Here is a 23441-nt window from a genome sequence, read left to right as displayed (position 1 = left end):
ACCACCATGTGAGAGTATGAGCAATACGAAGAGAGCAAATGTCAGCCATGTCCAGTGTCAGTGAACAAGTCTACGCTTTGTTGAGTGTCTCCCTGTGCTGGTGACGGTGCCCTGGAGTTGGTCGTGCTCTGGGAACCTTTGGCCTTATAGGTGTGACAAAATTCCTGCACTTCCGATGGGGAGTCAAAGATGCGGGCCCTGCCAGCCACCTCGAGGCGTGCGGGGTAAAGCATACCGTATTTCAGGCCCAGATTTTGCAGGGCAGCCTTAACCCCGGTGTATTTCCGTCGTGCCTCCTGAACCATGGCGGTGAAATCAGGGTAGAATGACAGTGAGTCGCCTTGCCATCGTATTTCACCTTTCTCTCGAGCAGCACGCAGGGCCGCATCTCGATCCCTGAAGTTCATGATCCTGGCGATGATAGGGCGTGGTGGCAGGCCCGGTTGCGGTCGTGATCTCCGTGATCGGTGTGCCCTTTCCACCACAAATCTCGGAGTAAATTGGTCTCTTCCGAACAGGTCAATGAGAAGCTTTTCCACAAAGACGTCCATCTGGCCGGTTTGGGTCGATTCCGCCACACCCAAAATGCGAATGTTATTGCGTCATCTGCATGCCTCCAAGTCCTCATTTTTTATGGCCACCTCCTTCAAGATCTTCTCAACTCTATCAAGACGTTTTAGGTTTAAAGTATTTTATTGAAGCAGGGTAAGGAAGGAAACAACAAAAACATGAAACCACAGGTGCCCCTCAATTAGTGCCTATGGTACATTTGATACATAAAGGCAGTCCTTTCGACACGGTGGGCACAATCGTGCCTGGATCTCACAGCTCGCGCACCTGTGGGTGAAAGCAAAAAAGGGGGGAAGAAAGGAAAAAGGGGGAACAGCCCAGCCCCTCCTCCCACCCAACCAACAACCCCCCAACCCCCACACCCCCTCCCCCACCCCCTGTACTGTGCCGTCAACCACTCGCTCTTCCTCTGTGGCAACCTATTGTCTACCCCCACTACCAGTTGCCAGCTTGGGCCGATCAAACAGGCGGGTCTGGTGGCGGTGTCAGCCGCAACAGTCTAAGATACCTAGGGCAGGTAATTTCTTTGAATTCTGAGCATAACAAATTATGGAAGGGTGCCCACAGCTCCTCAAAAGCGTCTACGTCTCCCGCCACTACTAGGGACAGCTTCTCCATGCCAAGGACATGCCATAATCTGTGCAGCCAGCCGACAACAGTGGGGAGCGTGGTGGAGCGCCAGTGGATGAGTATGTTCTGTACTGCCGACCCCAAAGCTATCGCTGTCTGTCTACCCCTTTTAGATTTGAGAGGGTACATCAATCCATTCGGCAAACCCAATAGGACATATGCAGGGAAACGGGGTAGTTCTATTCCAAAGCATTTGTCAACCTCATTGAGGACCTCCTCCCAGTAAGGAGCCAGAAGGGGACTGTCCCACAATATATGGGTAAGTGTGCCAGTCTGGCCACAGTTGCGCCAGCATGTCCCAGGTATTGAGCGGTCCATCTCATGTAATTTCTCAGGAGTGCGATACCAATAGGTTGTGATTTTGGTGAAGGTCTCTGTGAGCCCGGTGTGATAGGCGGAGTGGCGCGCTCGGTAGGAGATGTGGTCCCATTCAGTATGGCTCAGCACTCTACCAAGCTCCCGTTCCCACCGCTCCCTACCCGGGTTGTAGATGTGAAAGGGGGGGGGGGGCTGCAGCATCTTATACAAGTCAGAGATGAGCTTGGCGTCCGAGCGAGTCACTACCAGCGCTCATACGCTGTGATCATTCGGTCTGTCGTCGCGCGCACTTGAGGCTGTAGCGCCCAGTGACGCACCTGCATATACCGCATGCGTTCCGTCTCGGGGAGACCATAATCCCGACGCAAGTCCTGGAAGGGAACGACACCCTCCAGGCCATATAGATGATATAAAGTGCAACAACGGGCTGCCCGCCAGTGATCATAGGCTCCAGGCTCCATACCCGGGCCAAAGTCCGGGTTACCAATCAGTGGCGTGAAGGGAGAGGGAAAGGTAGTGAGTTCGTGCTTGGCAGCCACAGAGTCCAACACCCGAAGCAGGACCCACGTCACAAAGGAGTTGTAAAGGTTAGGGGGCCGATGGGCCCGTCTCAGGAAAGGCACCTCTTGTAGCGTTCTGCCTGCTACCGCCTGGTCCTGAAACAGCCAGTGTTTGTCCGTTTCCCACCGGCTCCACTCCACCAGATAGCGCAATTGGGCGGCCTGAAAATACTTCTGCAGGTCTGGTATACCAAGTCCACCAGACTCCGGCGCCAGCGTAGCTATGGCCCGTTTAATCCTGGGCCTACGGCCCTGCCACACAAAACGTGCGATGGCCGATTGAGTCTCCGCTAGCCATCCTTTGGGAGGCTGTAGCGGGAGCGCCCTGAACAGGTACAGGACCTGTGGTAGGAGGGTCATCTTCACTGCGGCCACCCTGCCCAGCAGCGACAACGTGCCCCTATCCCAGCGGGTCAATTCCTCCTTAATCTTTGCACTCAAAGCTGTGTAATTGGCCGTGACCATCGCGGGGAGTGAGGGTGCCAAAAGGATCCCCAGGTTCGGAATCCGGTCCCCAGACCAGCTCAAGGGGAAAAGCCTCTGCAGGTCAGCTCTGGTGGCACTAGTCGGTGAGATATCAAGGGCCGCGGACTTCCCAAGGTTCACCTTGAAGCCCGCCACCGTGGCAAAGAGGTCCAGTTCCGCAATACATGCAGGCAGGGACCTCCGCGGTTCATAGAGTGTCAGTATGACATCGTCCGCGTAGAGGCTGAGAGCATGGTGGAACTCTCCCATCCGGACTCCTATGATGTCGGGGTTCTGGCGGACCCTTTGAGCGAACGGCTCCATATAAAGAGCAAAGAGCAGAGGGGACAGTGGGCATCCCTGTCTTGTACCACGCTCTATTGGGAAGTGCCGAGAGCTGCCCCCGTTCACCCGGACCACCGCGGATGGAAACCGGTAGCAGTTGAAAATCAGGTGCCGGAACTTCTCGCCGACCCCAAACTTGCCCAGGACCTTCTCCAAATAAGGCCAGTGCACCCTGTCAAATGCCTTTTCCGCGTCAATGGAGAGGAGCATGCGTTCCCCGGGGATCCTCGAGGCCTTCTCAAGGATATGAGTCACTCTCTTCGTGTTGTCCAGTCTGCCTGCCTGGTACAAAGCCGGCTTGATCCGAGTCGACCATGCCCGGGAGATGCAGCGCCAGACGTGCCGCTAGAATGCTAGTGAAAACCTTCAGGTCAGTGTTCAAAAGCGAGATTGGACGGTAGGACCCGCAAGCAGTCCGATCCTTGCCCGGTTTCGGGATCACAGAGACCGTAGCCTGAAGAAATTCAGGGGGAATGGCACCCGGCTCCGAAAATGTGTTAAAAAGACACGTCAACAGAGGCGCGAGCTCCTGGCAGAAGGTCTTATAGAAAAGAGGGATGAAGCCATCAGGTCCCGGGGCCTTACCAATCTTGAGCCGGGAGATTGCCGTAACCACCTCCTCAATCCGGATCTCCCGCTCCAGATATTGGGCCTGATCCGGCGTCAACGACTGAAGCGACACCGAGTCTAGATAGTCCGTTTCCGCCCGTGCGGAGGGGGCTTCGCCAGCGTAGAGGTCAGTGTAGTAGTTGCGGAAAACTTCCCCAATCTGCTCGTCCCCCGTGACCGGCTCCCCGGTAGGGGTAACTAACTCCTTCACCCGGTGCTGTTGGTGTTGCACCCTGAGTTTGTGCACCAGGAGCCGGCCACACCTGTCCCCACCGGTGTAATACTTGTGCTTCAGGCGAAGCACCGCGTACTCCGCTCGGTCTGTGTCAAGAGCGGACAGGAGTTTCCTGGCGGCCTTCAATTGCCTCCAGACTCGGGGGGCGCCCGTTCTATGATGTACCTGTTCCAGCTCCCGCACCTGCCGAGTAAGCTCGTCCCTTTGGAGCTGGCGATCCTTGTTCTCCGCCGAGGAGATAGCGATAAATTCGCCACGGAGCACAGCCTTCAGGGCAGCCCATTGCGTCGCGCGGGTGGTGTCGCCGTTGTCGTTTACACGCTGGAAGTCCGCTATGGCCGCGCGGATCTGTTGCACCGTCAACCGCCTGTGCAGTAACGTGTCCCTAAGACGCCAGACCCCCCTCGGGCGAGCCACTGGGGGTAGACGGAAGGTGCCCTCCACCGGCGCATGGTCGGAGAGAGAGAGAGGACCCCTATGTCGGCATTCGAGGCTAGTTCAAACATCGGGCCCGTCACTAGAAGATGATCCAGCCTCGCGTAGGACTTGTGGGCATGGGAGTAATAGGAGTATGCGCGAGTCACGGGGTGGAGGCGGCGCCACATGTCGTGCATATCAAGCTCCTCCAGTCGGGTACGAACCGAGCCCGAAAGCTCCCCCAACTGGTGGCGCCGCTGCACAGACCTGTCAAGAGTCGCGTCAAAGACCACATTCAGATCCCCCCCTAGTACAATGTGCCTGTCAGGAGTGGATGCTACGTCTTCCAGCGCCCTGTGCAGAAAGTGGTCCTGATGGTCATTGGGGCCGTATATGGAACCTACAGTAAACACCAAGCCCCCCACCTTGATCCTATATGCCAGAAGTCTCCCCTTCTGCTCTGCTACCTTCTGCAAAACCTCCCCTCTGAACCCTCTTGAGAACAAAAGCGCCACACCTGCTGTTTTAGAAGCACTGGAAGAAAAGAGTTGCGTGGGGAACTTAGGGGTGCGCATTCTGGAACAATCCTTGGCCAGCAGGTGGGTCTCCTGCAGTAGGCAGATGTCGGCCTGGTAGTTCTCTAATAGGGACAGGACAGCCCGTCGCTTAACCGGATTATTCAGCCCCTTCACATTCAGAGTAACAACTTTAAGGGCCATCATGGAGGGGAACACCAGAAACGCACATGAAGGCGGGCAAGGCCCCCCGGGCAAAACACAGAGGCCACAGCAAGAAACATCATCTCACAGCGAAAGCAAACTTCCCAACGGCACAGTACAGTCCCCGAACCCCAACTGTGTGGACCCTCCCCTCCCCTCCCCCAGAACCCCGCACACCCAGCCCAACACTCCCCCCAACCCCCTTCTCCCCAACCTCGAAACTTCCCCCAGCAACTCCCTTCCCCCCCCCCCCCCCCCCGCTCCCAAAGCCATCCAAAAACGTCATTGTCCCAGTCCGGTCCTTATCGGACAAGGCCGTGGAAAGTCGATCGAGTGGACGTCCAGCCACCGCCACCAGCACCCCCGCCCCCCCTACCCCTAGAACCCCCGCACCTGCAATGATGAAAGCTAATGTAGACTCCCCCCGGAGTAAGTTCAGGCCGTCAAGGCCACATCACCGTTCGTTGTCATTCTGGAGGCCTCCTGGATAGCGCTCGACATGTCCGCTCGAATCGTGGGCGAGTCAGGCCTCACAGGCGGCGGGGATCGCCTCTCTCCGACCTGTTGCCAGCCGTCTCGAGTGCTTCGCCTGCGGCGCGGCGCCGGAGTGTCCGTGGCCGTGATCCCCAACACTCCGCAGACGTCCTGGAGGGACCGAAGCTGATGCAATGTTCCATTCCACCGGAAAATCAACCGGAAGGGGTGCCCCCACGAATACTGCGTTTCATGCTCCCGAAGGAAGTCTGTGGCAATTTTAAAAGTTTTCCTCTTCTGCAGCGTGATTGTGGATAAGTCTTGATATAGAGCCACCGGGTGATCTCTGAAGCGGAAAGGCTGCTGCCGCCGCGCCGCGCCTCGCGGAGAATCAGCTCCTTCAAGGGGAAGTCCGGCAGAAAAGCCAAAATGTCCGGGGGGGGGGCGCCGAGGCCCTGCGAGGACGGCCAACCCTGTGCGCCCTGTCGATACGTATTCGGAAGTCCTCAGGCTCCCCCAGGATTTCGCGGAACAGGGCTCCCAGGTAGGCGGCCACGTCCTCACCCTCTTCGTTGGACGGAACACCCCGGACCCTGATGTTGTTCGTTTCAGCGTTTTAGAGCCCGAGTCTTCCATATCTGAAATGCGGGCTTCTGCCACGTCCAGACGGCGATCATGGGCCTGTACCTTAGATCCCATGTCTGCGAGTTTTTGTTCCAGCGTATCGAATCTATTGTCTAGTGCCTTGAACCCAGCTCTCATTTCAGACATCATGGTCGCGACCAGTGTAGTGGCGCTGTCTAGCTGAGTAGGTGGCACTGCTTCCGACGTGGCGCCCATGGTAGTGTCACTGTTCAGGGGGGTCTTATCGAAACTGAGCTTACGCTGGTTAGGATCTCTTTTCCCCATGTCAGCCGATGGTCAGCCTGCCTCGTGCAGCAGCTAATTAGCCAGGCGGGAGGCAAGTGTAGAGGCCTAGCGTGGATGTGCAAAGTAGGGTAATGTGGCAACCGTAAGTTAAGGCTCATGGCGTTCAGAGTACTTGCAATATGCAGGCCGTGCAGGCAGGACAGAATGGGTTGTCAGGACCAGGTCCCGCCGGGCGTCAGGGTAGGCAGCGACCAGGTGATTAGTCTTCCAGTGCACCACAACTGACCATGTGACTGGGCCACGACTCTCTGACAATTGTATGGCTGGTGAGGTTTTCGCGTGGTTGCTGGCCTGTAGAGCGCTCACCGCGCCGTTTGCGGGACCACCAGAGAAGATGGCGGCCCAGGGCGGGCAGTCCGCCGAGGGTTCAGCTGTCACCCCGCTCCGCGCTGCCTATGGGCATAGGGGGACCCTACAGGGGGAGTAAGCCGGGCTGCCCAGGTACGCGGTAGTCCCGAACCGAAGGCTGCCCACCCCCGCCCAGGCGTCTCCTCCAGGCACCCCGGCCCGCCCTCCGATCCCCACCCGGGGCAACCGCTACTCTAGCCCCCGGTCCCGGCCCGCGCACTAGGCCCAAGGCTGCGCGCGGCCCGGAACCACAGAGCCAGCACTGACAAGCCCCCATGCCGGCACCCGAGAAAACCGAGCACAGGCACCCAAAGCGGACCCCGGACAGCAGGTGCAGCGCCCCAGCACGGAACTTACCCGCGATCCAGGCACAGGGAGAGGCTTCGCCGGTGGGGTGGCGATCCGCTCCTCCGCCGGTGTGTCCCCTCTCGGGCGCCCCCGAGCCTGGCGTCAGTCGGCAGCAAATCGCCGCGGCTGCAGGATGGATGAGGGGAGCCGTGCTAAAGATGTCTCAGGCCCTCAGGATGTCGTGAGTAAGCCGCCCGGACGGCGGAGCTTCAAACAAAGGCGGCCATCTTAGTTTCCTCCGTGGCCACGCCTAAGAAAAAGGAGTTCGTATTAGATTCCTTACCGCCCCACCATCCTCCCCGTTCTGCGAACCGATATCTAGGGTTACGGTCATCCCCTTTCAGAGCCCTAGTTTCATGGCAGCAGTGTTGGTTTATATCATGGCTCTGCGTTTCTGGCGCCGAGAAGCTATGTATAAGAACACTGACTCAGGGTGCGAGGGCGGCGTCTAAGTACTCCGGCAACGTCATCCCGGCGCCAACGACGACTGACGCGGAGCCGCAGAAGACACTTACCGACGCGCAGGGGTACTGCTACGCAAAGGTTTCCGGATCCAGTCTGACGCCTGGGGATATTCTAAGGTAAGTAATCTAATACTAACTACTGTTTCTCTCAGATATATCGTTACCGAAGGTAAGTAACTTGTGCGTCTAGGACCCTAAAGGGGAAGTTTTGAAGGATGTATAGAAAATAAGGGAGCCAACATCTTAAATAGGGCAGCCCGGCCCAGTAAGGAATGGGGTAGGGATCTCCAATGTCTAACCCCATTGCACAATCTCTCCAAGGGGACTGCTAAAATGTTGCCATGGAAGAGCTGAGGATCTGGGGTTATAAAGATTCCTAGGTAGCAGAATTCATTGAGGGCTGTCCACCGCACTGCCCGGGGGGAGTTTTGGAGTTGGCCCCTGAAAAACAAATAGTACCAATTTGGTCCAGTTAACACACCGATATCTGACATATCCTCATGGGGTCTGCCTCTGGTGTTTGTTACTCATCTCCGTAATGCAAGGAGTGATCCCTTATGAACCCAAAGGTGATCTTGGATCATGAAGCTTAGTTGTAGGACTCCAAACACCCGAAGGCTCCTCCGATATCAGGCACAAAGAGGGCACAAACCGATTCTCAGTCTGACATTCCTGCAACAGGTGGTCCTCTAGGTCCAAGTATTCAGGTATATCCAAGTTTAAGTAGAAGCACACAAAAAACCAATAGGGAGTAGTCCAAGTCCTACCGCTCTCAGCCTGAGAAGTCATAAGGAGTTAGGGGTGTTTCACAGTCTCCGCCCCAGCCGATGAGCTGATTCTGCAACTGATCCGGATTCACCACATGTTTCTGGGTCTGTCTGCGATGTCGCAACAGCTTGAGGTCTTCTAGGAGGCCATGATGCAAAATTTCTGTACCCTTCTGGCTCTGACATACTTTTGGCCCCCAAGCATTCAGCAGAGGTCTGCAGTTGAGATACTGCCAGTGGGTCAACCTTGTGCTGTCTGTACCTCTAGACATGATTATGCTCTGATGCCAGGGTATACTTCCAGTCCTGCACCAAAATCCTCAACAGTCCCTTTTTTTCAAATAGATTCTGGCACCAGCAGTACCACCGGCAGAGGACTACTCTGTTCCTAACAATGTATCCAAATCTGAACCAACTCAATCTCTGCCTTAACATGGTCACATCTTAACACTGTGCTGACGCATCCAGCCCCAGCTCACTCCAAATCCTCTAGAACTATGCTGTCCCAGAGCAGATCCTCAGTCCTCCACCAGCTTTTCAGTTCAGATTCTGATTAGAGCCCAATAGCCGTTGGCGATGACCTTAGTGATGAAGGGAAAGTATTTTCCACAACATTGAGGGTAACTGTAGGAAGCTGGTTCTGTATTTGGTATGTCGGTATGTGGTTCTACTCTGCAGAGTCCAGGGGTCAACGTAAAACCCAAAGTGCTCAATTAGTAGTAGTGTGGACGAGCAGCCTTAGACCTAATACATAGGTGTGTAAGACATTTATTGCACAACATAGACCAATAATGGGCACATGACTCAAAAAGGAGATCCACACTAGTTTCATCACAATAAGCTTTGCTTATACTTCATCTTAATACCAAGATCTTCGCAATAAGGTAAGTACATTTTGTTCACGTTTTTTTTTCTTTACTTGATTTGCGCTAATACCTCTGGAGGAGGGTCATTTATAGCGCGTCTCTCCAGGTCCACCAATTATGATTTCAGCTTCTGCAGTCTCCCCTTAATCGAGCGAAGGACCCAGAGTGCTTCGATATCACCACACCTTTTATATAGACTTTAAAGGTTTCCCGTATGGTGGCCCTCTTGGGGACACTGCCCATGTTAGTGGTGAAGAACAAGTCTATCTCATTGCAAAGTTCCACCTTAAATGTCTCAAGAGTACTACGCAAAGTGCCATGTGCTGACCCTGGGCTGTATATCATCTATGTTTAGCTGCAGCCTGACCGTAGAGTGGTCCGAGTTAATAGGGGGTAGGTGTTCTCAATTTGATATGAAGGGCATTAAACTCCCGAGACGCTAGCCAGTAGTCTATAAGTGTATGTATGTCTTGTACAGATAAATAGTGTGTATATTCTCTTCCAGCTGGATTGCGGTGTCGCCACACATCAACCTGGCCATCTGCCAAAGCAATTGCTGCAATAGCCTCTGCCGCAGACCAGAGGGGGGCGCGGGGGCTATTCGAGCGATCTAACCCTGGGAATTGCACAGAATTAAAATCACTGGCCCACAGTGTATGCATCCTGGAGTATGCAGTGATCTTATTATGTAGCGAGCGATAAAATTGGGGGTTGTCCTTTAATTCGGGCCATACAGTCCCACTATGCGTACGTCTAGGTTGTCTTTGCTGCAGTGCACTATCACATACCTCCCATCAGTTTTTTTTTCCACTTCATGTATTTTGATATTGGACCACCTCCGAACCCATATCAACACCCCACATGCGGTAAAACCCGATGCCACGTAGGTGCCCTTCATTCTCTTCTTTGTGAGCAGCCCCATATTGGGTGCCAAATGGGTCTCCTGAAGTACTGCAACGTCAATATTGTGCCTAAGCAAATATAAAACTCTTTTCTATATATATTAACGGGGTGGTTGATTTCTTAAGGCAAGATCCAGCAGATGCCCGCACCCTGGCGGGGGAGAAGACACCAACCCTCCTCTTCGCAGACGATACCCTCCTGATCTCTAAATCCCCAGGGGGACTTCAGAAACTCTTGAACAGGTTTGGCGACTTCTGTAATTCTTGTGGGTTGATAATTAATACATCAAAATCAAAACTTATGACTATCAACCCCTCTAAACGCTTTAGAAATGGCATTATCCTAAATGATTCCCCTTTGGACACTGTTGAGTGTTTTGACTATTTGGGAATCCGTGTCTCTAAGAATGAGGTGGGGCTCCCATCTAGCCAAGATGCTCTTATGCCATAAGAGGGTCTCTGGGGCTATCATTAGAGAGCAACATCTATCTAGGAGTAGGCCAGTAGCCCCTGCGCTTGCAGTCTGACGGCAAAGCACTCCCTTCGGCTCTATATGGGTCTGAATTTTGGGGCTTCGAGAACGTCACTGAGCTCGCCAAATCTGAAAAATTCATGAAAGATCTTATTACCCTTCCTGTCTCAACCCCCTTGAAACCTTTATTTTATGATATGGGTAGGCGTTCCATCCACAACATTGTTCGACTGCGCCTCTCCTCTTTTGGGCACGTATTAGAAGGACCACTGAATTGTCCAACTATGCAGCAGCTCTGGATGAATTGATATTAGCAGCAGGATTAAATGGATAGCGGACCTAAGACCGCTTTTAAGAGATATAGGCCTCTGGGAGGCCTGGTTTAGCCAGGGCCCCCCCGACAAAGCAGGTTCTCAAGCGAGTTTATTGGGATTGGGTCCAGACAAATGAGATCTTGAACCCCAAATTAGGGAAACTCACGGAGGGGTTTTTTGAACATAAAATAGTTTGCAGATTGGAACCCTATCTGGACTTTATACAGGCCCCTAGGGATAGGGCACTGTTTCTGAAGTTGAGATTAGGGACTCTTCCCATCAATAGTGTGATTGCTTCCTGAAAAGGGCTACATTTGACACCTATGCCCTGCCCGGGTTGCAACTACCAAAATGAGTCATCTGCGCACCTCCTGTTCGCTTTCCCAGCCTACAGATCGGCCAGAGCCAAGTGGCTCCAGCCGGTCTGCCAAATGTTGGGCCCAATGAACCATCGAGCTGCACTATGCATTCTGTGTACAGACATCTTCACTGACCCTGATTTGCGGGGTGGCCAAGATTTTAGGTTGTGCATGGCTGATAAGAGCTAAGATCTTGGAAAAAAAGTCAGTCTGTGCCACCGGTTCCATCGCGTTATGAGATTAGAGCTGGGCTTAGAGTGTCGTAAGGTCAATCCAACTGCTGCTATGTTTTTGTTATAGTGCTCTAATTTTTTTTAAATTCGGACCAGGTTCAATAGCTTGTATCTTTTTATATGAATGGCTTTTTAAAATAATGTAAATTAGAACCTCAAGTGTAGTATGTTGCATGTTCTATCTTAAAACTGGTTGTATAATATCTTTTTGAAGTTTTTAATTCTTCCTTGTAAATTGTTTATGCTTTTATGATATTTTTTTTGTATCGAATAAAGCTCATACTACTACTAAAAAATATAACACTACCTTGCGGATTTTGCGCTGATCATTGAGACCTCTAAAGTTCAGGTCAAGAAGCTTAAAGTGTGGTCCCCCTGTATGGTTTTGTGGTCCTGTCTCTCTCACATATTTGAATCTTACATTGCTTGGCATGTCTGTCTAACCAGAGACATCTGATGACCTCCGTGCCGCTGCTGCAGCACAATGCAAGTTCGTTTAAGGTAAGTACATTTTTAACTAGAAAATACTTTTCACTTTAAAAAGTCTGCACTTTGTGAATTTCTGAATAGTTAAATGTTTTCCTATGGAGGAAAACAATAGTGTGGTTAAACAGGTAAATGTAAATGTAAATGTATAGGCATTTATATAGCGCACTACTTACCCGGAGGGTCCCAAGGCGCTTCGACCGCTGCGAAACCCTTCCTGGCTTCCCTGAGAGATGGTCCCTTAATGGGTATCTCCAGGGTGAGACCAGGCATCCCCGGCGGTCTGGTGGGGCCGTTAGTGAAGATGAGGCAAGCTAATGCCCAGAGTTGCCGAGTGTGATCGCTGATCAGAGTGGGCACCGAGGCGAGAGAATTATCGAGTCCACTGACCCTGGTCCAGAAACCTGCCGCGCTGGGAATCGAACCCTGGTCCCGGGCCGTCCTCTGCTCTCGGGTCTGCCGCCTCTAAAAGTACAACACTTACAATTCCAGTCTTCAGGACCAAAGGTCAGCAAGAGGCAAGGATCAGATAAGTACCGAAACTGCACCACCAGCGACCCAAGGGTGGCCGGGTGCCGAGGTCCAAATCGAAGGTCGCCCCAATGCGTTCCAATGGATACTGGGGGTTCTCGAAACCACACTGCTTGCAGGCAAGTAGATCGGTTGCAGGGGTCAGGCTTTTTGAGTTAGGTCAAATACAGGAGGCGACCAAACATACACCATTAGTGGGGCAGGAGCGGCCAGTGCAGGGTACAGATTCAGTGTAGGGCACCCCATGTTGTTCAATGAGGATTTTACTTTCAACAAACAGGCTGCAGGTATCACACTGGAGGTTGCAGGAGGGAGACCAACAACTTTAGAGGTATGTAGGGGGTCGTAAGGGCACAGTTGAATAAACTCACAAAGGTGCAGGTGCTCTGAGGTGCAGGCGTACCTTTAGGTGTCAGAATCTTACTGGAGCGGTCAATGGTCCAGGGGAGCCTCTGAATTCAGACTGCTGGCATCGTGGAGTTAATGAGGGGTCAGCCAATGCTGTACTCTGAGGTCCGGTTCTCTGGGGAGACTTAACTGGACAGGTGAACCACTCACTCTGGCTGTGGGCCCCGGGTGCAGAGTGGGCAAAAGTGGCGGTTTCAGCTAATCCGGAGTCCTTGTAGTTGGATTCTTCTGGACCAGGCCGCTGCCCTTGGGAGATCTGGTCTTTGTTGAAGAGTAGGCAGTCTTCCTCAGATTTCTGGAAGTCGCTGGACACAGGACAGGCGTTGGTTTCTTTGCAGAGTTTTTAAAGCTGGAGACAGGCCGGTAGGACTGGGGGCAAGTCTGTAGTAGTCTTCAGGCCTTGGTGCACGGCGTGGTCTTCGTTGGTTGCAGGAATCGAACTTCTAGGTCTGGGAAAGCCACCTAAATATGCAGCTTAGGGAGTAGTATATAGGGCCAGTGTGCACCTTACCCGAGGTGACTACACCCACTATTAGCCACCCTCTTGTGGAAGGAGGCATAGAGCAAGTCCTGATTGGATCCTCTAGATAGTGTGACTGAACAGTCTGCTTAACTTCACCTCCTCAACCTGAGGGGTCAATTTGGCAAAGGAGGGCACACCTAGCCTTTCTAAGTTGTCCTGCCCAAAGTGGGGGTGTATACTGAGGGGCTGCCATCTGCTGCTAGCTGCAGAGGATGGGGATCACATTACAACGCGTCAGGCCTTTGAAGCTTCCCCTTCGATCACTGTCCCATCCTTGGAGAGGAGGTGTGACACTTGTGCCCAGGATGTGCATTGTTTCTGGTCCCAGAGTGCAGAGGCTTTCTACCCTGGGGTAAAAGAACATGTCTGTGTGGCAGGCTGCCTAAAACCAAGCATGCCCACACCAGGGTTGGTGGGTTTTCAGGGGGCCCCTCTGAGGTGCTCTCTGAGTAAGTTACAATAAATCCCTCGGGTATCAGTGCAGGTTTATTGTAAGAAGTAGTTTGGTACTAAACACTTCTGTGTTCACTAATGCCGTTATGGTTGTGGAACTAGAGTTGTTGAGTCTCAAGCCCATGTACCTGGCCTCATTGGCACTTACAATAGTAAGGAAACTACCCCAATTTTGTAGGTGCATATCTGCTCATGCAGATATAGCCACATCTTACTACTTGTGTTCCACAAGAAGCTGAAGACCAGGCTCTTTGTATTAACACCTTTGGGAACTGCACACCAGCACAAGCTTCTGGATACCAACCCGGGTGGTTAGTGGGCTATACAAATCAGCATAGCATTGCAAGCCAAACATTTAAATGCCAAATTGTTTTATCATCTCTGGCCCGGCATGGTTTTGAATTGGGCACAGTTATATGTTATCTGTTTGCCCTTTTGATCTTTTTACGTGTACCAAACGTCCCTCCTGAAACCACCCACTGTGATGAGATTTTTGAAAGTTTTGATTTATCCATTTCCTCAAACACTGTGATGCCACACCGGGATCCTAATTTGGTTCTCACTTGCCGTGGGCACTCTATTCAAACCCATGCAGAGCTGTACATTAAATCCACTGGCTTTGAAGACGGTTTCTGGTGATGATGACTACTGATTGTTGCATGAGCGGACTCAAAGCTCTCTCAGTGCAGCCACCTTATACCACCCTCTTTCTGGACAAAGTGGTACTAGAAATTTTCTTCACCAGCTGGTGGAATGATTAAAGTGTGCTGCTGCCGTAGCGATCACCAAAGATTGGGGATTTCAAAGAAAAGACGTCTTTGTCTGTCTGTGTGTCTGGCACCGAATGAGGTGATCGCTACGGGGGCGCCCCACTTTAATCATTCCACCGGCTGGTGAAGAAAATTTCTTGTATCTGTCAAGAACAGACCTTTCCAGAAGTAATTGAAGGGTGTCTGCTGACATCCTGCAAGTAGGACTCACGGAAACCAATTACTACACTTCCTGTGTGTCTTTAGGCTGTCCTACCCCTCCCTGTCCTGATGAAGACCCGACACAGATGCATATGAATCTCCACTACTCCTTAGGTTCGAAACGTCTACGTTGTTTGTTAAACTTGTCCACGCAACTCCACAACTAGCATAAGGAAATATTGTATCCTGTTGTGGCGTATACATTTTAAGAGTGGACACTCTTGCAAAATCTCGTCCAGATGTGTGAATGTTATCTGTTATTTTTGTACTATGTTGCCAATCACGACCAGTCACTAATTGTTCCACAGTCCATGTGTTTTTCTGTTTCGGACAGCCAGAGATCTATTAATCTATCTGAAAAACATATATAGAAAAAATAGCTCATCCTTAGAACTTAATTTAGTCTGGTGTGTTTCTTAGCTTCTTTCATTTGATGTTTGAAATAATATTCGTGAAACGTACAGTGAAACTAAGTATTCGCGACTCCCAACAGAACCATTGCTTTTGTTTAGTATCCATACCCAGATTCTGAGGGTTACTGGGTTACCCCATTATAATTCATGGCATACACCCAAGCCTCTTGTATTTATTTTCCTGATGTCAGGCAGGATAACGCCAGAACTTCACAAATCCCACAGATTTTACCCAATTTTTACATTTACAATTTTTACATTCAAAATTTTTACATTCAATCAATCTGTACCAAGATTTATAATTTTCCTTTTTATTTGCCTCACCTCCTGGCTGAAGTTAATGGTGCCCGGCATCCTATCCTTACACATACTCAATTTTCTTGTGTGTGCTGTCTGGTTGGTTTATATGCGGGCTAGAGAATGCAAAGACGTTGTATTTGAATAACAAACATCTTCTGCAAATGGGTGGGCCGTAATTCCATAATTCCCAGCGTCTCAGCGTCTCATCTATGACTGAGGTAAAAATAGCACTAGTACATTATAGAAAACTTGACTTGCGCGTCCATTTGGCTAATAAGACAAAACGATGGTGCCAGTGCGCAACAAGCATTTGCAATGCAATAGTTCTAGCATGTACTCGAGTTTAAGCTATCGACATTGCTTGTTAAAACTACACACCAACTCACAACACTCCCCCCCCCCCCCCCCCCCTCCCCAAAAAGTTCCTTTAACTTTCTACAACTACAAATTCTTAGGAAACACTGTATAGACAAAACTGTTGAACCACAACCACATATTCGAAGGAGAGCCTTTAACAGTGTGACAATGACCTATATATGTATAGGCTTCCCAAGGGAATTTACTATCTAGAATTAGAGAAGTCCCAATTGGTCACGGACCATAGACTGTCGGGAACCTATAGATATGGTTACAAGTGCACACTAACACCTTCAGGGAACTCAATTTAAGCTACTCATTATATGCATACAATTCAACCAAAAATGTGTATATAAACATGAAGATGTTTTTTTTTAAACCTTTATTGCACCTTTAAGTTTACACAGCTGTTGGCCTACAACCCGTGGGGCTGGCCGCTATCACAATCTTGCAGTCACCATGCAGTAATATAAAACTGGAGTCCGAATGTTACTCTTTTACAATCCTTATTACCACATAAAATTAAAAGGTACGGGATAATCAATATTCTGCTGATCAGTACAGGTTTTTGGTTTTCTATTTTTTACAAAAACAATACAAAAGAAGCCTAAGGAATCACATTGCGGTCGTTCATTTTTGGTTATTGGTCGCATTAGCTGAGTAAAGAAGCATCCCCCCAGTGTCAATTCAACCTGACTCTCTCCTAAACTACGCTAAGACGTGGTAGTGAGAGTGCTCAGTCTCCCTCGGTTGCGGCTCCCTTGGTGTCTCCCCCTGCGTATCCCTCGAGTTCATCCTCTAAATCCGTGGTCTATCCCGCGTTCCGTGGCCACCCTTCCCTGTGGGATCTGTGAAGTCTAGTAGTCCTCTTCCCCTTCCTCATCCGACATAGCTTGATCGGCTTCCGGTAAGGGATCACAGATCTCCCCTCTGTACACATTCCACTGGGTCCAGATTTTGTTCCATTTCCCTGGACAGGCCCGGTTAAAGTACACCGCCCTTTCCGTCACCATCACCCTGTCCATGTTTAGGCACCATTGTGTTTTTGTTGGCACTTCCGCCACTCCCCAGCGCTGTGCGATATCTCGCTTGGCTACTATGATGCCCAACGTGACCCAGAGTTGACCATGTCTGGACAAATTATTAGCATCCCATACATTTAATAGGCACCTCCGTGGCTCGGGGAGAAGAGAGATCTCTAGTGTCTGTGATATCGTTCGCATTATTTGCCTCCAATACTCCTGAATACGGGGGCAGACCAATATTGTGTGGAAGAACGTGCCCTCCTCCCCGCACCCACGAAGGCAGTAAAGGGTTGTGCTCTGTTAATGCGGTGTAATGTGGTCCTAGTGTAGTATACCCTATGTAAAACTTTCAGTTGTACAAGTCTTAATCTTGCGGAGATGCCTACTTCCTTAGGCGATGCCATCGCCTCATTCCATTCATGTTCGTCCATCTCATGGATGTCACCCTCCCATTTCTCCATCAATGGATTTATTGGGTCCGGTAAGTTGTTGAGTAGTTTATGGTATGTGAGTGATGTCGCACGCTCAATCATGAAATCTGTGAGAAGGCGGTCGTCAAGTGGGGACGATTCTGGCACCTCAATTTCAGGGGGTATGGCAGCGAGCAACGCATGCCGTATCTGAATAGATCTGTATAATTCCCCCTCTCCCAGGTCGTATAGCTCCCTCAGTCTATCAAAAGCCATCACACCTCCCCTTTCCCATAGATCCCCCACTGTAGATATCCCTATAGCATCCCAGTGTGAGAAGCCTCTGCTGTTTCTCAGGTTACCCAGGGCTCGAGAGTCCCACAGTGGTGTAAGCATGGTTATTCTCCCCTTCCATCCTAGTGCCGCTGTCGCTGTATGCCATAGCGCCGCAGTTAATCTGGTGGGTCCTTCCAATTTACGCATTTTACTTTGATCGTACAACGGAGCCAGTAGGCTATTCGCGCCTAGTTGTGCCCTATCGGCTTGAAATGCTGCATCATTTTGCGGAGTGTGTATCCATTGGTTGATGGGTTTCAGTTGTGCCGCCCAATAATACAATTTCAGATTGGGCAACGCGATTCCGCCATCGTACCAACCCCTGTGTAGTTTGGTCTGCGCAATGCGTGCCGGGAGGTTCCCCCACAAAAGATTTGACACCAATGCCGCTACTTTCTTAAAGAATCTCGGAGCCACCGGATACGGAGTATTTTCAAGTATATATAGAAAGCGGGGCAAGAACATCATTTTATACAGTGCAGCCTTGCCCAGTAGCGTCAGAGGCAACCCCGCCCAGAACTTAACATCCTGTTTGAGTCGTTCCATGGGAGGCCCCAGATTTTTATCCATAAAGTCCGTTGGGTTCCTTGTAACATGGATACCTAAGTATTTAAAGGAGGATCCAGCTGCCCTTAGAGGGCATTCTGTACTTAGTGCCGGGATCGGACCCCTCAGGACATACATCTCCGATTGGTTCCAATTTAACGTGTAGCCCGATATTTTACCATGGCTGTCACAGAGATTCAGGAGCGCCGGCACCCCATGTTCTGGGTCTGTTAGGTAGACCAGCATGTCGTCCGCATAGAGGGAAAGCCGGTCCTCCCAGCCCTCCGCCCAGCGTATTCTCGTCAGTAGCGGTGGTGTTCTTATTAAAGTGGCTAGTGGCTCCAATGCAATTGCAAACAGCAATGGCGAGAGGGGGCACCCCTGACGAGTGCCCCTCCCCAGAGGGAACGGTCGCGAGATATGGCCGTTTGCTACCACCTGCGCAACCGGGTCGGCGTACAATAACCTAATCCATGCAATAATCTTGGGGCCGAAGCCCAGACAAGCCAGAACTTCAAACAAGTAGTTCCACTCTACAATGTCAAATGCCATCTTGGCGTCCAGGGCCAATATAACTGCTTGTGTAGAGATCGATTCCGCCTTAGCCAGCACCCTGTGTAGTCTGCGCAGATTTAGCGCTGTATTCCTATGAGGCATAAATCCAGATTGGTCCGGGTGAATGAGGTTGGGCAGATGAGGCAAAGGTCGGGTCGCCAGGAGTTTGGCAAGGATTTTGACTTCTGCATTAAGTAGCGAGATAGGGCGGTATGAGGAACACTCCTCTGGCGGTTTTTCCGGCTTGGGAATTGCCACTATAGTGGCCAGTCTCTGATCTGGTGGAAGCATTCCCTTCTCTAAACATTCCTTGTACATTGCCAGTAGATGTTTGCTTAGCCTTTCCGGCGTCGATTGATACCATTCTATAGGTATGCCATTTGGTACAAGCGCCTTGCACCGGGTTCAACGCACTTATAGCCAATTGGATCTCTTCTGTAGTTATGTCCGCATCTAACTCTGCAGCAGTCTCTGAAGGAAGTGTCTGGACCCCAATCGGTTCTAACGCCGCTCTGGCCATTTCAGGTGTCACTACCCGCTCAGGGGTGTATACCCCTTCAAAGTGGGCCGCGAGCGTCTCTACTATTTGTTCTGAGTTTGGGTGCACCTCCCCCAGACTGTTCCTCACTTGTTGTATACCTCTAGAACTGCCTCCCCTCTTATCCAGCCATGCCAGCATCTTACCCGCCTTGTCCCCTACTTCATAAATCCTATTCTGTGTGTCAGTTATATGTCCCTTAACCTGATGCCGCACATGATCTGTGTAAAGTTGCTGTTGGAGGTGAAGTGCGTGGGACGTGTCCGTAGTGGGGTGCGTTTCATGTGCTGCTGACCATTCCCGCAATGTTCACTCCAATCTAGTTAGTTCTTGTGCTTTCTTCCTTTTATAGCCTGTGATTGAGTTTATGGCTTGTCCCCTGAATACCGTCTTATATGCCTCCCATGTAACCTCTGAGGAGCGTACTGAATCTACATTCTCGGGGAAGTACTGTTGTCACCTTTTTAAGAGCCTTGCGAACTTGGGGGATCTTAAGGTATGTAGCTTGTATGGGGTATATTCGTTTGTGTGACTTCTCCTGAGTGGAAATCGTTAGGGTGATCGGGTAGTGGTCTGATATTCCCCTTGGGTGAATTTCTATGGTGTCTATGTGTTGGATACCATTGCCCAGGGCCAAGAAGTGGTCAATTCTCGACATGCTGCCATGCACAGCGGAGTGGAAGGTGTATTGCTTTGCCTGGGGGTGTGTATGTCTCCATATGTCGATGAGACCTATAGCTGTCAAAAAACGCTGGAAGCGGGAGGGCCCTCCAGCGGGAGCCATCGTCTGGAACCTATCTAGTTGTGTGTCTATAATGGCATTGAAGTCTCCCCCAAGAACAACATCCCCCTCGGGAAGAGTCAGTAGAAAGTCAGCTAGCTTCGGGAGCTGCACCGAGTGGAGCGCTGGGGGAATGTATACTGAGACCAAATTAAGGAGCCTACCCTCCCACTGTCCCTGCAGGGCAGCGAAACACCCTTGACCGTCAGTCTTAGTGTTCAGTGGAATGAACTTTGAGGATTTCTGAATTAGGATGCCAGTCCCCCGAGACCCTGACTTAAATTCCGAATGGACTATCATTTTGTACCCTCTACTATCCATGGCTTTGGATGCCCCCCCCCCTGTTAAATGTGTCTCTTGCAGTAGTGCTATGGCAGGTTTCTTCCTTTTCAGTGCGGTCAACACCAGTCCACGTTTTACCTAGTCTCCCAGCCCTCTCACATTCCATGTCAGTATTCGCAGGGAAGAGCCCCGCGAGTGTGATTCAACCCCCTCCGTTCTGAATGCCGGGTCGTCTGCCATATGTGGTTACGTGGACATTTGCGTGTCGAACATGATTCGTGTCCTGAATGCTATATCTCCACCTGCTCGCCAGACTGCATAGATTCCTAATGTAAGATACCAAACTTTTCCTAAGCCACCCGAATGCATAACATTATTCCTCTACCATACATGTGTATTCCGAACAACGCCAAAACAACCCCCCCCCTCACCCCCCTCCCTGCCCCCCTGCTTAACGGACTTCCAACTGCCAACTGAGCAGAGTGCTTAACCCATCCCAAAACCAGAGTACTTGCGTGTTGGGGGAGAGTGTCTCCCCGAGCAGGCGGCATCCCTGCTCTCATCCGGGGCTAACCAGGCCAGCGTCCATCTGCGACTGTAAAATACTAGTTCCATTAACAAGACAGCGACCACTCTTGTCCCATATAGTCCGGGTCATTCTTCTCCGTCAGCCTCCGTGAGTTCAAGTGTCGGGGATCTTCCCGCTCCTCCTCTGCCTGATGTTTGTGACCCTGTCCGGCTGTCATCTCGGTGCCTGTGGTTCGGTCTATGGGTTCTTCGTGGCTGGCCCGTAGTGCGCCAACCCTCAAGCCAGTCCCTGGCCGCATCGGGGGAGTCAAAGAACCAGACCTTTTTATCAGCTACCACTCGTAGCCGGGCCGGGAAGAGCATTGAGTAAGGCAATTCTTTTTCTCTTAACGTCTTTTTTACCTCAAAAGTTCTCCTTCTCCGTGACACTTCTGCCGTGTAGTCCGGGAAAAAGGACACCCTGGAGTTCTGAATCTGGATGGCCGGCGCCACTCTAGCCGCTTGCAAAATAGTGTCCCGGTCTCTAAAGTTGAAGAGTCTCGCTAGTATCGGCCTCGGCGAGCCTCCTGGTTTCGGCTTCCCCCCTGGCACTTTATGGGCCCTTTCCACAGAGAAGAAGTGTGAGAGTCCTTTGGGCTTGAGCTGATTTTTGATCATATCCTCCACGTAGAGGTCCATAGCTCCTGTGGTTTCAGATTCCGGCACACCCAAAATTCTAACGATGTTCCTCCGTGAGTGCCCTTCCTGATCGTCCAGCTTTTCTCCAAGGGTCTTGTTGTCAGTTTGCAATTTACCCAGTTCGACTTGTAACTCGGATACATCCTCGACTAAGGATTTGGTCACCACTTCGACTTGTTTTACTCTTTCATTCATCTTCTGGAGATCTGCGCGTATTAGGGTAACTTCAGTCGCCGTCGCCCCCACTGTCTCCTGTACCTGAGCCAATGCTGCCAGGACATCTTCTAGCATGGCTTTCTTTGACCCTTCGGCATCCACCGTTTTCCCCGCGGGCTTGCGTTGCTCCTGGGGGGGGTCTGTTTGTCATAGGCGAATTTACTGAGCTTGACCTGTGTGGAGCTGTGCCTGGGGCCCTCTGTTCGCCATGCTGTACAACCTGTGACTGCTCTAGACACCAAAAGGGCGTGCTGCCTGATCAGAGAAGAGACACCACTCGTTCCTCCTGGGTGGTATCTGCGTTTCAGCTGTGTCAATCCCTCCTTATTGAGTGATATTAGCCTTCCCTCTTGCGGACTTGTCCACTGGCTAGTCCACGGTGGGCGGTGCAGGTTCAGGCAGGGTCCAGTGCAAGGTGTCTGCCACCGGGGTGTCTCTTCCGACCCCCCACCAGGTGTCAAGCGCGATGCGCCCCTTTCCGCTGCTCCTGAGTAGTGTCCTGGGGTAATAAGCCTTCTGGTCATAAGAGGATACACATTTTAATGTCCATGTCAATGTGAGTATACAGTGCCTGTACCTGTTGTTGCCCAGCGAGTCGGTGTATTACCTGCCCGGAGCGTACCCTCTCAAATCCGCTTTTCAGACTTTTAAGCGGCCAGGTGCTGCCTCTTCCCCAGCAGTGGGGGGGGGGGTTGTGAAATAACATTCGTTCAACCGGCTCAGTGCTCACCGCGCCCCGCTGATGGTATGACCCGGAGGTCTGCGGGGAGTGCGGATCGCCCCCCTCGCTCCCAGTGCCTTCCACCCGGTCGCGTCACCTCAGGTTTCCTGGCACAGGGGTCCGGCGCTTTCCTGTTCGGGTTGCTGCACTCGGAACGATTCCGCCCTCCAAGATGGCAGTTCCGCCCCCGAGCTGCGGCGTCTACCATGGAGTCTTTTCTTCGATTCTCGTGGCCGCGTCCGATAGTCTGACCCTCTGCAAGCCCGTCCAAGGGTTTTGGAGGCCTCCCGGGTCTTTCCGATGTTTCCGCCGGAGTTCCGACACTTCCGGCTAGTGACACGTGCCGATGCCTCACTTCCGCCCGGGTGCAGTCTGCAGACCACGCCGCTGCGCTGAGGAGGACAGTAGGCCCCTCCTCTCACCTCGCTGTTACACCGAATGCCGGGCCTCCGCTGCCTCGAAATTGCTCCATTGGTTGTCGCACGGTCACCAGACCCAGTCCGCCCCGTCTGGATGTTAAATTTATCGGATATTGCCTCCGGATTTATGCGGGATGCCGCCTTCCAGCGGGAGCCTCCCTAAGTTGCTGCCACCATCGTTGGCTGCTAGCCACGCCCCCTTGAATTTTTTATATATATAAAGCACCATCAACAAGACTGTCACAAGTTATTGCAAGAGAATGTCATACATATTTATTTAATACAAATGTATTGAAAGACATTTTATGTGTACATAATATAAAATCACACAAGAATTTTTAAAACCAGTATCACAGTACTGTAAGATAATCTAAAACAAAAGCAGTTTGTCGACGCAGCGTTTCGGTTTTTTCGAACTTAAAAACACTTTCTTCAGGACAGTTTCTTTAGTTTAGCAAAAGAGAGGAACCATGTTGATTCTCCTATATACATGTATTCCACCACCATTAGTACCAAATTTTCAATGTTGGTCCTGTTCGGCACTCTGTACTTTTAAGTTATTTTTATTTTCGGAAAACCGCATGAAGCACCCAGCGGAGCCACCGTTACTAGATTCAGA

The 23441-nt window shown here is 51.2% G+C and overlaps 1 protein-coding gene across 1 annotated transcript in view; it reads left to right on the top strand.

The window, feature by feature from the left end:
- The window catches only part of ADNP2 (ADNP homeobox 2), a 115513-nt gene that overhangs the window by 86895 nt on the left and 5177 nt on the right, over positions 1–23441 (top strand). The window lies entirely within an intron of this gene.

This window comes from Lissotriton vulgaris, chromosome 4_1, assembly GCF_964263255.1.
Source record: "Lissotriton vulgaris chromosome 4_1, aLisVul1.2, whole genome shotgun sequence".
Classification (NCBI taxonomy): domain Eukaryota; kingdom Metazoa; phylum Chordata; class Amphibia; order Caudata; family Salamandridae; genus Lissotriton; species Lissotriton vulgaris.
The sequence above is the reverse complement of the archived record's forward strand: the minus strand, read 5'-3'. Positions and strand labels throughout refer to the sequence as shown.